At 42.7% G+C, this 14,508-nt stretch overlaps 1 protein-coding gene across 2 annotated transcripts in view; it reads left to right on the forward strand.

The window, feature by feature from the left end:
- Nucleotides 1–14,508, forward strand: part of LOC147011416 (uncharacterized) — a 60,306-nt gene that overhangs the window by 29,078 nt on the left and 16,720 nt on the right. The gene's annotated exons all lie outside the window — the stretch shown is intronic.

The raw sequence follows: 14,508 nt of genomic DNA on the forward strand, positions 1-14,508 counted from the left end.
TTTATTGTTTTAAATGTTTCAAAGTAACTTGTACAACAAACTTGTGAGAATTAATCTAATTTCCACAAATCTGTGCACAATGTACTAAACGATGGTAATATAGCAGGAACTGTCATGTAATTTAAACTAGTTGTTTCAGTTGAAGCAATGTGTTGGAAAGCGATACAATATGCAAAACCTGAGCATTCAACATCAAACCTGAGAATAATGACTTTCAAAATTGCTAAATCGCAATGAAAATGAAACCAATGAAGGTTTCCTCTTCTGTTCAAGCTTTATCTTCTCTTGGCAGACATCACACGTTGATTTAACATGTGCAGGAGATTAGGCTTCCTGCCACGCCAGACAGATTAACCAAAATTGTTCTTATTACTCTTCTTCATTATTACCTCGCCCACCTTTTGAAGTTCCTCTTCTTCTTCTTATCTTACTTTTCTTTCATACAATGCTAAAACCTTTCACGAAAGCTCTTCGAAACATTCCGTGTATCATGTTTTAAACACCACACGCTGAGAATATTCTCTGCCATGAACGCATTACGGATAAACCGACATTCAAATAAGGATGCAGAAATGTTGATGCCCAGGTGAGAAGTAGCATGAAATTGAAGTAGGCAGAGATTTTGCTTTCTTTATTTTTATTTTTTCTATGCAATATTGAGGTTTATAGAAGAGTGAGGTGATGGAGGGGAAAAGGCAACAAACTGACAGCAGGGATGTGGAGCCAAAGTTGGACACACAATAACACAATAACACAATAAGCAAAGGAAAGTATTTCCAGGAAAAGAGATGAGGAAACGGTAACCTGCAAGCACGAGGATAGAGTGAGGTAAGGTTAAGAAGAACAACCACTCCTTTCATATCTTGAGACACATAGGGTTGCCGAGCCATTTTTCCTTTGCTCAGGGGCATAATCCTGGATGGGTCGCCACTCCGATACAGGATACTCAAATGTGGCGCATTCTTCCGAGTAAGCTGGTACTCGTTTGGCTGACCTCGGAAGGATGACAGGAGAAGTCAACTCACCTGGTGTTATGTATAAAGGTATGGCAGGGCTCAAACTCAAGACCCAAAAATCTTAAGCCAGCTACCATAAACGTTAAACCGACATCAGGCTTAAGGTTAATGTGGGGAGAAAAAAAATGACATGTCAGGATGGGGGATGACATGATATGGTGTTGCACCGTCTGCTTGAAGCTCTGGAGAAAATGAGTTGCATTGAACCGCCTCAGAAAGACAGTTCCACAAATGGGAGAAAAGAGGAACAAGAGAGTGGAGGCATTCAGTAAGCCTGTATTTTGAGAGGAAACTGAGGAAGATGTGAGTGACTGGAAGAACGTTTGTGTCCTACAGTTGTGGAGGGTCAAAGGACTTGGAGAATCGTGCATCTGAATTGGATCGAGGCATTCTCAAGCTCAGCCTGAACATATTACTTTCCCAAGAAATAAACTTTTTCATACTCATTCTAACTTTTTACTTTTTCAGACTCTTTTTGAGAAATCTTGTGTAACTATTTGAGATGAAGTTGAGGTTGAAGAAAATGGAGAATTAAAAGTTTGCTGCATTGAAAAAGTGAATCATACTACAATTTCACACTGAGTTTCCGAACCACTTGTTATCGTGCCAGATTCATGATCAGGTCAAGCCAAAGTGTCCAGTGAAACCTCACAGCAGGATTTTAACGAACAATACATTGAAAGCACCACTGCAGTATTTATTCTACCAGAAACACTCGCTCCCTTGGAAGCAGCCCAGGGATGGGGGAGGGAATTGTGGTGGGATAGCAGGGGAGGTGGGGCAAATATATTGTGTGCTGTGGCTAATAATCCCCCTTGTGTGCAGCAGGGGTCGATAAACCACTTGCACTGTGGTACCAGGCAAATATTCCTTTCGGGTTGTACCCCTGACCTGACCCTAGGTACTACCAACACATGTGCAAAATTTGGTGGAGATCCGCCCAGCCTTGTATTTTTTCTATGATTTTCAGACATACACACATACCTATGGAGAATTGCCTTATTGTATAATTGAATTAGGTGTATAACTTAAGAGTGAATGAATACAAACACTCGGTAGCATACTTCACCAAGCCAATGACAGAAATTGTGTGATAGTGCATGACAGAAAATAATTTTCGAACTATAATCTTCATTATGTTTTTTTTAATATATATATTTTTTGTGTACAATTTTGAGGCTCGTATGAGAGCAAACACAAAAAACGTACAAGGGCAGCAGGAGACAAGAGGGATGGGAGAGGGAAGGAAAAAAACAGTGGGGAACAGAGACATGAGGAGATCTGTGGAAGGAAGAGGGATGGGGTGGGGTACACAGGGTAAACAAGATGGACACGACAGGGACTTTCAGGTCCTTACACAACAGGGACTTTCAGGAAGGAAAGCAGGGAATTTGAAAGAGGTGGGTTTGGAGCGGATTAGCGGGGGTAGAAAAGATCGTGGTTTTGGATGGGGGTTAGGGTTAGATGCGAGATGGTGGTGAACAGCTGTTTTGAAGACCTGGAGGGAAGAGTGGGATTGAACAGAGTGTGGGAGTTTGTTCCAAAGGTGGGAAAAATGAGGAATGAAAGTGTGAAGGTGAGCAGTGATTCTTGATTTTGATAGTTTTACCAGAAGGGGGTTGCTGGCAGACCTTGAGTGCCCTGTGGAAATATGGGGGGGGGGGGAGAGGAGGGATAAAGCCGGAGAGCAGACAGGAGAAGACAGAAAGATCACTGACCTGCCTGCGGTGAGAGAGTGAGAGACCCAAAGACTCAGCCTCACCGTGGGAGATACCAATGATCCTAAATGCCTTGGTTTCCACAGAGTGAATCAGAGAAAGGTGAGAGGCAGGAGCACCAGCCCAGAGGGGAGAGCATTACTTCAGGCTGTGGATGAAAGCTTTGTACATGGTCAGGAGTTCAGGTGTGCCAAGGAAGGACTTTGCATGACGGAGGATGCCTCGTCAGCGACTGGCTTTGGAGGCCAGCTTGGAAATGTGGCTTTCCCAGGAAAGAGCATGGCAGATATTGAGATCCAGAAGCTTCAATGAAAGGACTTCTTCAAGAGGATTGTTGAGAAAGTAAATGGAAGGTGGGTGGGGGGGGGGGGGGATTCCAGATGGTCCTTTTGGAGAGACATAATGAGAGTGTGAGAATTGTCAGGATTGAAAGACATGTTCCATGTGGTGGACCAGATTGTGATTTTATCCAGATCTGCAGAGAGTGAAGAGGCTGCTGCGTGCCGATCTGAGGGATGGAAGATGGTATGGCAGAGGGTGGAGTCATCAACAAATAGGTAAAGAGGATTTTCCAGAGAGAGCGGAAAGAGTGAGACCAAAAGTGAGGCGATAGAACAGTGAGTCCACCAACCTGCCTGTGGTGGACAAGAAACAGACCTTGGTACTCCATCTCCTGTTGAGACATGCCAAGGATACATGGAGCCTTGGGCTCAATTTCCTCCAGGAAAGCAACATAAGAAGCAGGTGCACCAGCTGAGACTGGGGACTCGTATTCCATGGTATTTCAGATGAAGACCTGTACATTATAATGAGCTCTGAGAGTCTCAGAATGGATTTGCTCTGTGGAAAATTATGACATGAAGGCCTGATTTAGAGGCTGGTTTGGAGATGTGGTCTACCCAAGACAGGTTCTTTTTTAATGAGGACAACACATTTTCTCCAACCAAATGTTGACTGAGGCATGCTAACTGCCAAGTGAAGACACTGTGACTGTTTCAATGAACACTTAAAGGATTTCGGAACAAACACCATTGACCTGATCTCAAAGCCAATAGCCCAACACTTCAACCGATTTGGGCATTCTCTTGATTGGATGATAGTGGGTGGAATCTCTCTACACTGGGGCACTGCAGAGACCTGCATATCCACGATGGATTATAGAGACCTGAATCTCTCCACGATGGATTACAGAGACCAGAATTTCCATCCATTTTCCATAAATGGACTAACTCTATTTCTTTCCAACAAACTTAACTTGTTTTTCTATATTATTCCCTTTTCTCTGTCTCCACCTTTTATTTCTCTTTTCTTTCCATTATATAATCTTCTTCTTTAACGGCCACTATTAACCCACCTTTTCTTGTTGGTTCGGCCTGGGGAAGCTTGGCCCGAGTCTTCACGAGCCGGCTGGCCAGGCTTGACATTTGACTCGTTAGGGCAGGAATTTTGGAATTTGTTCATGGTGCCGTCAATAGCTCGCTGACTCTCCGCGAAGGATGCCGTGGGATCTTTAAGTCCGCCAACGAATGCTGGTCGATGGGACATCTATTTAACGTCCATCTGAGGGACAGCACACACATTGATGAATCACCCTGCCTGTGAAACACCGGGGCTGACAGTTCATAGCTGGGTCATGATTAAAACCCAGGCTGGACAGCTTAGAGGTGAGTGTGCGTACCTCTCGGGCTTAAGCCATCCTGCCACCCCCTTTCCATTATCTCATCATTCCTCTTCACTAGCAGATACCCATCTACGACGGGTATGGGGGACAGGACGGATCACAATACTCGGTTACGGTAGTTTCTTTGGATGTTTTGCGCCGCATTCAACAGCTCAGTTCGTATTGGTGACGTGTGCCCATGGTAGCGTTTGAGACCAGTCGCTTGTGATTGTTGGCCTTGACACGTAGTGTCGGATGAGTAACACGAACAATTTGACATATTCATCGTTTCTATATTACCTCCATCAACAGATGAACAACATGGCAGGATAAAAGTCGTAAATGCTGAGTTGAACAAACTTCCTGAACTCATGGACTTGGTTAAGTAAAGCACGTCATCTGGGACCCGGCCGTCGGTTTTCCGCCGAACGCTGCTGATTGTGACGTCATCGATTCCCTCTGAAAATTCCATCTATATTCGATTTTTTGAATCCGCTATCACATGCTTAAATACATGGAACACATAATGTGAAGATTTCAGAAGTATGAACAGAATATGTTTGGAGAAAAGTGTGTTAGAAGTTCCAGGCTTACACCCATTATATTATGATTTTAATCTTCCATTCTCCTTAATCTTACTTTGACATTTTTTCGTTACTTTTCTTTCCTCTTTCGTTCCTCTTTCCCCTTCCTTCGTTTTATGTACATGCTTTTTGAAAAAATAAAAACCGGTGGGGACATTGTCATCGGCTCTGTCTGTCTGTCTGTCCGTCACACAATCTCCTCCTGAGTGGTTGTGCAAAAATTCACCAAACTTGGGAGTTATGATCATCATATGGCATGAAGGTTCAAGAGCAGTACTGTTTCATTTTGTTGTTGCCCCCTGGGGTGGGGTCAAAAGGTCAAATACCAATTATTTTTTTTTGCAATTATGGGAACATTTTAACCTTTTTATTTTAATGAAACATTGTGCAGTATATGAGGTCAATATTTGGGGACGCATTGAAATATGTTCCGAATTTTTTGGATTTGAACCCCCCCCCCCCCCCCAGTTAATGCACCAGGGAGTGTGGACTTGGGGTCGCAAGGTTCAAAACGAAAAAAACTTTATCTCAAAACTTGATGTTGGGTCATTCCTGGTGGAACGTTTTGCCTTCTTCCTACGTTGCAACTTTGCTTTAGGTGGGAAGCGTGGGAATTTGCGATGGTGTGCCATAAACTTCGCTCTAGTTACCTCCGCCACCGAAAATGGATGGAGGTTATATTTTCACCCCTGTCTGTCTGTCTGTAAACAGGATATCTCAAAAAGTTGTGGACGGATTCGGCTGAAATTTGGTGGACAGGTTGGGTGTGTGACGAGGCCGAATTGATGAGATTTTGATGAAGATCCAGATACGAGAATATTTTTTAATTCCCACAGTAATTCTTCATCATTGAGAGATGGGGCAAAAAACCTGATATAGACCACGCCATCTCAAACACTTGTGGAATAGTTATGACAAACCTTGGTGGATGAGTTGGGTCGGTGGCAACAACAAGCCAATTCGATTTTGTTTTAGCTCTGGATGCAGGTCCGACCTATCATTGGGATACAAAACATAAACTGTTCAGCCTGACTGAGGTATGCAGCTCGGTGCTCTACCGAGTGCCGTTGTAGTTTCTTTTTAAATTCCTTTTCACCTTTTATCTCTATTCTTCTTTATATTCTCAATTATTTCATACTAGAAGCACCTGCTCCCTTCGGGAGCGGCCAGGGAGTTTTGTTGTTGTTCCTATTCAAACGTGTAATTCAAAACACCTCACTGCACTGGAAAACGTGGGTACAGGAATACTGTACACTACATGGTGGGACTTGTAATACCCTCCCCTACCTGGAGCGCCGCTACATGATACACGTTTACATGGAGAACTTGCGTCCATCCACACCCCCCACCCTACCCCCAAGACCACCGGCAAAGAAAAAACACCTCAATGCATGAAATGGCGTCATGCTGATCCTATGTAGCAAGTCTGAATGTAATCAGCCCAGAACTGTCGGAGTAGCACGACAAACACACTCATATAAACACACGCACGCGCACGCACGTGCGCACGCACACACGCACGCGCACACACTGGCCTGTTGATTCTAGTCAGGATTTCAGTTTATTGTCATCGTGTTTTTAAACAACGTTTATAGATTTTATTACTCTTTCTTTTTAAACATTTTCCCTTTTATTTTGGATACAGTACTAGGTCAAGACCTATGGAAGAGCGAGAAAATAAAACGGATCAGGATGCAGCAGAACAAAAAGAACAATAGAAAGAGAGAGGGGGGGTCATACCAACAGCAGGAATGAGGGACAAAAGAGATGGAGACTTGGACAAATAATGGGTGTGGGGAGGAATGAGGGTTGAGGCAGACGCGTGGGGTGGACAATATTGGAAGAGAAGCAAACTCTCAGGAAGGAAAAACTGGAAACTTGGAAGGAGGTGAGCTTAGGGGGTGGGGGTAACGGTGGTAGAAAATATCATGGTTTTGGACTGGGAATGGTCTGAGATAGTGGTGAACAACTGTCTTGAAGACCTGAAGGGAGGCATGAGATTGAAGAGGATGTGAATGTTGGTTCCACAGGAGGGGAAAAAAGATGAACAAATGAGTGGAGGTGAGCTGTGATTCTGCTTTGTGGGTCGAGGTGACCCATTTTCCCATCTTCAGATTTTTTTTACTTCTTCTCTGTCCCTTTGACCTGTGAACCCTGGCATCCCCATTCCCCACTCACTCTCATCCCTAATATCATCCTGAACCCCTTCCCAACACCCACCTTCTCTCAATCCTTAGTTTTCTCTCTTGCTTTGTAAAAGGGTTCACACCAAAAACGTCACTACACCTTATTTTTCTCATGACGGTTTACGTATCTCTCCCAACATCTGGCTGATAAAAAAAATTGTTCTCATTTCTCACCAACAGACCCAGTCATTCTCGAGAGTGGTTTTCAACTCTCATTCTTGTATAATATACAGTGCACCGTGACCATATTCAACGATTTATCAAGATCAGAAGAAATCTGATGAGAGTTTCATCAGGTCTCATGAGAAATTTTATTACATTGTCTTCCCAAAGGGGCCATCTGTTTAATACATACGCAAACATTTGACACCCCCACTTTACCCACCCCATCTACCCTGGGCTCCCCTCTTCCTTCCCCTCATTGATCACATCACCTTTCCAACTCCTTCTCATCTCTTCCCACCTCTCACACTCCCATACCCTTCCTCTTCTCCTTTTATTACTTCTACATCTCATGAGTAGGTAATTTTCAACATTACGATGCAAACTTTACCTATTTTTCTTTGGGTCATAACAAGGTCCTTGGACCAAAACCTTTCCAAGTTACCGATATAAGTTTAATTCAGGTACCAAGATGTGATTAAAAAAATCGCATTTTTAGGCTTCATTGCAGAAACACAGACCAATGATAAATTAAAATCAGGACATTGCTCCCACCCATCAGGCTTCTGGGCCATGATGCCATTACAGGAAAATGGACTCCCTCCCTCACATTGAACCTGATGGGGCTATTTGGAAAGGCATTTTCCATTTGGACCGTTTAACAATTTAGCTGTGCTCTTTAATTCTTCATTGTAACGTTCTAAAAGCCTGCTTGTTATGCACAGTAATTTGTATGGAGGCACTTCCATGCAGCATTAAGAGGGGCCCGGGGCCCGTGATGGAATACAGACATAGAGGAACATGAGCTTGATAGGATAAATTCAATCAGAGGATCGTACATGGAGAAATAAAGAAATAAATCACAATTGAGTGCAATAAGGAAGTAGTAGGTGTAAACTGGTGATGTGTTTGGTTTGGTGATGTTTTAGGAAGCAGTTGGTGGACTATGAATCTCCTTTCGGTGGACGGAGGTTATGCTTTCATGCCTGTTTGTCTGTAGTGGGGTTTGAAGTATAGGTAAAAAAAAATTCTAAGTTTGACACTCTATGAAAAGCAATATTTGGGCATTTTCTACTAGTTTGGGTTCTGAGGAGCGGATTTAGTTATGTGTGTCACTTCTCATCCCCCTGCACCGCTTCCCCACCCCGTCGAAGGGGAAGCATGTGCGTGGCAAGCCTGTCTGACACAACTTGGCTATTTATCATTGAAGAATGTTGATTTTGGTGTCAGATGAAAGTGTATCTGCTCCACAGCAATTGTAGAGCACATTCACTTCAGGTATACTCACATATATGCCCCCATGAGACCTCCCCCCCCCCCCCCCCGATGTTCTCATGACACCCAGCCCGGCACCAGCTGTCAAGAAACCCTATGTGTCACGCGTGAAATAATATCTATTTTTCAAGAGTAATTCATTGATGCATGCCTCAGTGACCTCACACATGACCTTCACAATGGTTAGCATGGCTTGGGGTATATAAAAAGGGATTTTTAAAATTTATTATCTTGCCAAAACGAAGTTTTTGCAAGATATGTTAGTCAGCTTGTATGTTTTTTTTTTTTTGTCTGTAATCACGTATAAAAAATTCTGCAGAGCACAGTTATCATTGGAAATTTTTGTAACTTCGCATATCAGAGGCCTATAGAGGTCCCTTTCAGCGCATAAAATTTTGAAGGTCAAGGTCAAAGGTCAAAGTCACTTTGTCGCAAATCAGGGGAGTCGACGAAACCCTTATTTTTTGAGTAATTTTGATCGGATCGTCTTCAAACTTCATGGGAATATAGTTCATGGTCTGGCGCTCAGCTGATTAATTTTTTGGTGGCGATTGGCCTTGACCTTCATGGTTAGTGCCTGAGGTCAAACATATTTGACCCCAAGGTCAAATTTTTAAGTTTTAGGAACCATATCGTGTAGTACCTCAAATTGAGCACCTCGATGAGTGCTTTCTAGATATGTCAAGCTTGAGACATTATGATGTCATTTGGTGACGTTATGAGGCAAAAGCATATTTATCTTGCCAAAACGAAGTTTTGCAAGATATGTTAGTCAGCTTGTATGTTTTTTTTTTTTTTTTTCTTTTGTCTGTAATCACGTATAAAAAATTCTGCAGAGCACAGTTATCATCGGAAATTTTTGTAACTTCGCATATCAGAGGCCTATAGAGGTCCCTTTCAGTTGCCAAAATTTTGAAGGTCAAGGTCAAAGGTCAAGGTTACTTTCGCGCAAATTAGGGGAGTCGACGAAACCCTTATTTTTTGAGTAATTTTGATCGGATCGTCTTCAAACTTCATGGGAATATAGTTCATGGTCTGGCGCTCAGCTGATTAATTTTTGGTGGCGATTGGCCTTGACCTTCATCTGTTTTTTTTTTGTTGTTTTTTTTTTTTTGTTCTGTAATCACATATAAATCACTCTGCAGAGCACAGTTGTCATTGGAAATTTTTGTACCTTCGCATATCAGAGGCCTATAGAGGTCCCTTTCAGCGCATAAAATTTTGAAGGTCAAGGTCACTTTGTCGCAAATCAGGGGAGTCGACGAAACCCTTATTTTTTGAGTAATTTTGATCGGATCGTCTTCAAACTTCATGGGAATATAGTTCATGGTCTGGCGCTCAGCCGATTAAGTTTTGGTGGCGATTGGCCTTGACCTTCATGGTTAGCGCCTCAGGTCAAACATATTTGACCCCAAGGTCAAATTTTCAAGTTTTAGGAACCATATCGTGTCGTACCTCAAATTGAACACCTCGATGAGTGCTTTCTAGATATGTCAAGCTTGAGACATTATGACGTCATTTGGTGACGTTATGAGGCAAAAGCATATTTTTCATGGTTACTCTGTAGAACGATTCTCATCGGAATCTCTCGTAGGCAGATATTCCTCAAGGAGTCGCTCCTGGTGGATAGCAGCTCTGTTCACGTCAGTGTGACCTTAAAGAAGTCACACGTGGTCACCTTTTGGCAAGATACGGGTCACCCTGCGGGTGACATTGGTTTATATTTTTATAGCCGTCATGGTGAAACCAATGCAGTGTCTGGCGGTATTGGCTTCATCATGACTGGATTTACCCACAGGGGGTAGGAGCTTCACTCCTACTTCGGGAAGTAATGTTCCCCTGACGACCTGAGTCACTTGCTGGAGGGACAGCAGGATGTTTGTTTATTTATGACATTGTTAAATTATTCTTTTTGGATGTTTTGTTTTTTGGAAAGCATGTGTTTAATTATTTTTCCAATAATTGTTTTCAAATCATATTATTCTTATTATTATTATTGTTTTAGTTGTGTGTGTTGTCGTTGGTGGAGAACTTCTCATCCACTCACTGATTCCAGAGCCAACTTGCATCACATTCGATGATTTTTTCATCACTATGTTCTATCCATACTTGAGATCTCAAATGCGTTGCTGCGATCAGCTTCATATTGTTTGGGATCAGTATTTTTAGCACAGTATCAAAGCTGAAACTAGATCAAAGAGAGGTGTTTCAACATCAGGAACTAGCAAACATGTGCTGGGTATCACACAAGTCTCACATGGTCCTCAACTCTGGAAACGATTCCTCTCCGGTTCAATTAATAAGGAAGAACTGTTTGAGTATCGCTCTCTGGAAGCAAGTAAGGCTTGTACCATCTCCCTCTGGAAGTACCATGATGACAAACATCTTCTGGTGACCTTAAAGGACAGTATTCTTCTTGTTGTTCCTGGTGACATCGTGAACAATATCTGCAATCATGAGGAAGCCGATACACATATCGTCATACATTTTATGGCCGCTGCTTGGACATGTCAATCTCTTCTCATCCCAATTGGCGACACAGATATCCTTGTTATCACCATTGCTCAGCTGGTTACTATTCACCAAATCTACCCTAGTGTTGAACTCTGGGTAGCCTTCAAAAGAGGCAAGTAACACCTCCTTCCTGAATGTGAATGCTATCAACTACTCTTTTGAACCACAATGGACCAGAGCTCTTCCATTCTTCCATGCCATCTCAGGCTGTGATTCCACCAGGAGCCTAAAAATGAAGGGGGAACGGATGTGGTGGAATGCCTGGCAATGGATTCCTGAAGCCACAGAAGCTCTTCAGAGTGCTACACATCAGCCATTTGCAGAAACCAGTGAAGAACACCAAACTGTCCTGGAATGGGTGGTTTGCAGCATGTATGACCCAACAGCAAAAATTGGCAGTTCCATAAACGACCTTTGGTGCTTCTTCTTCTCCCAGAAAAGCTGCAATCTAAAACGTGTTCCATCCACACAGGATGCATGGTGGCTTCATGCTCAGAAGGCAGCAAACCAAGCTGCTCTGTGGGCCACAAGTCATCAGCCCATCGTGGATTAGTACCATCTCCAGTTTAGGTGGAAGGAGAGTGAGGGTGGTGGACTAGTGCCCATCTGGACCATGAGCAGGACGGCTGGGGAGGTCTTTGAGGTAGATGTAACCAGCAGTTGCCGAGGGAGATGTCCATCAGACAAGGGTGGGAAGTGCTCTTGCTGCCGGGCCCAGCTCAAGTATAAAACAAGACATTGCAAGTGCATTTGTTCTTCAGTCTCCACCGAGCAAGGGTTCATCATTTATTTCTTACTAAAATTATTTTGTAATTTTCTTCTCAATAAAATACAAAAAATGAATGGTAAAGGGAGAGTCCACACTAAATACTCATGACCACATAGGAATGTCCTTGTGACAATGTTTATACATTGGAGGAACATGGGTGTACGTGTGCATAAATGTGACTCAACAATTTACAAGTTTTTGTATTTTTGTAGAAATAGTCACTGATAGATTGGGTAGAGAGTGGGGTCTCCGTGAACCATCCATTTTGTAATAACTTAATTTTGATACTTTTATTTTAGATTTTTAGGAATTAGTAAATCAACAATCACGCTGACAATTGTGAAAGTCATGTTTGAGGTCACTGAAACATGCACCAATTAATTTCTCTTTAAAATTAGATATTTATTGTGTCCCACATGGGTTTCTTGACAGCTTTTGCTACACTGGGGATCGTGAGAACATCCTCCCCTATTAGGGGGGGGGGGGTTGGGGGGGAGTGAGGTTGTCATTGGGGCATTTACAGTGCGTATAGACCCCCTTTCTACATGTATAGTCTCCTCCCCCTTTCAAAATTTTCACCTTTTGTTTCCTTATTCCCTGGAATTAAATTACATCAAATCAGACTTTTTCCACCTTTATTTACACATCGTAACCCACAACTTCCAAGTGAAAAACAAATTCTACAAATTTCAGAAAATTAAATAAAAATACAAAACTAGAATATCTTGGTTGGATAAGTGTCCATCCCCTTATAATAGTAATTGTAAATTAGCTCAGGTGTAATCAATCACCTTCAAAATCACACACCAAGTAATTGGCCACCAATTGGGTTAAATAATAGTGATTCTGATTGTTTCAGAATAAAATCAACTGTTCCTGTAGTTTTCCTCTGCTGGGGAGCACATTTCACAGCAAAGACAACCATGAGCACCAAGGAGCTTTCAAAACACCTCCTGGATAAAGTTGTGGAAAGGCACAAACCAGGGGATGGGTACAAAAATATTCCAAAGATCTTGAATATCCCTTGGAGCACAGTCAAGACAATCATTAATAAGCGGAAAGCATATGATACCACCAAGACCTTCCCCAGATCAGGATGTCCATTCAAACTGGATGATCAAGCAAGGAAGAGACTGATCAGAGATGCCACCAAGAGGCCAATGGCAACTTTGAAGGAGCTGTGCATGCCTTTATGGCAAAGACTGGTCACTGTGTGCACATGACAGCAATATCCCAACCACTCCACAAGTCTGGCCTGTACGGGAGGGTGGCAAGAAAGAAGCCATTACTCAAAAAAGTCCACCTTGACTCCTGTTAGAGGTATGCAAAAAAACACTGGAGATTCTGAAGCCATGTGGCAAAAAGTTTTGTGGTCTGCAAAATCAAGATGGAACTTTTGGGCCTAAATGCAAAATGTTACATTTGGCGCAAACCCAACACAGCACATCACCCAAAAGAACACAATCCCCACTGTGAAGTATTGTGGTGGCAGCATTATACTATGGGGATGTTTCTCATCAACAAGGATTGGGGCACTTGTCAGGACAGAAGGGAAAATGGATGGAGCAAAATGCAGCAAAATCCTAGAGGAAAACTTGCTGCCTCTGCAAGAAAGCTGAAATTGGGATGGAAGTTCACCTTTCAGCTTGACAACGACCCATAGCACACAGCCAAAGTTACACTGTAGTGCAGGGGTCGGGAACGTGTGGCTCGCGAGCCAGGTGTGGCTCTTTTGAAGATTGCATCTGGCTCGCAGATAAAATTGGAGTTTGAATAACTTTTTTTTTTTTCATCATTTTGAAAAACTGAGACAATTTAAAGATGCATGCACAGCAAGTGAGCCCACTCAAAACTTTCATCTCCACCAGTTAGCTGGCTTCACATCCAGTCTCCTACAGTCATTCAAAGCACGCTTTGGAGAATTTCGTGTGCACACTCGTCTTTTTAAATTCATCACCCATCCAAAGGAGTGTTCACTGAACACAGCCGACCTGAGTTACATTCCTGGTGTCTCCGTCAGAGATTTTGAAGCAGAAGTGGCTGACCTGAAGGCCTCAGACATGTGGGTGAATAAGTTCAAGTCACTGAATGAAGCTTTGGAAAGAATCGCACGACAAAGCGGAGTTGGCGAGCAAGCACATGTGGACAGAAATGAAAAAACTTCAACCCGAAGACCAGCTGATTATCAAAACTTGGAACGCGCTTCCTGTCACATACCTCACACTGCAGCGTGTGAGTATTGCTGTATTGACCTTGTTTGGATCTACGTATGCATGTGAGCAGTCATTCTCACATCTTAAAAACATCAAGTCCAACCTACGATCACGTCTAACGGATGAAAGCCTCAACGCTTGCATGAAGCTTAACCTCACCAAGTACCAACCAGACTACAAAGCCATCAGCAAATCCATGCAGCACCAGAAGTCCCATTAATGGTGAGTATTATAACAACATTATTTAAAAGAATAAATTCAGAGGCTTATTATACTCACATTTTGTTGAATTCAGTCATAAAATATATTATATGGATCTCACTGAAATAGATTTCCAAATATTTTGCTTTCATGGCTCTCAGAGTCAAAAACGTTCCCGACCCCTGCTGTAGTGGCTAAGGAACAAAAAGA

The sequence above is a fragment of the Eptatretus burgeri genome, chromosome 15 (genome assembly GCF_056783735.1).
Source record: "Eptatretus burgeri isolate ZD-2024b chromosome 15, Ebu_testis_v1, whole genome shotgun sequence".
Taxonomy (NCBI): domain Eukaryota; kingdom Metazoa; phylum Chordata; class Myxini; order Myxiniformes; family Myxinidae; genus Eptatretus; species Eptatretus burgeri.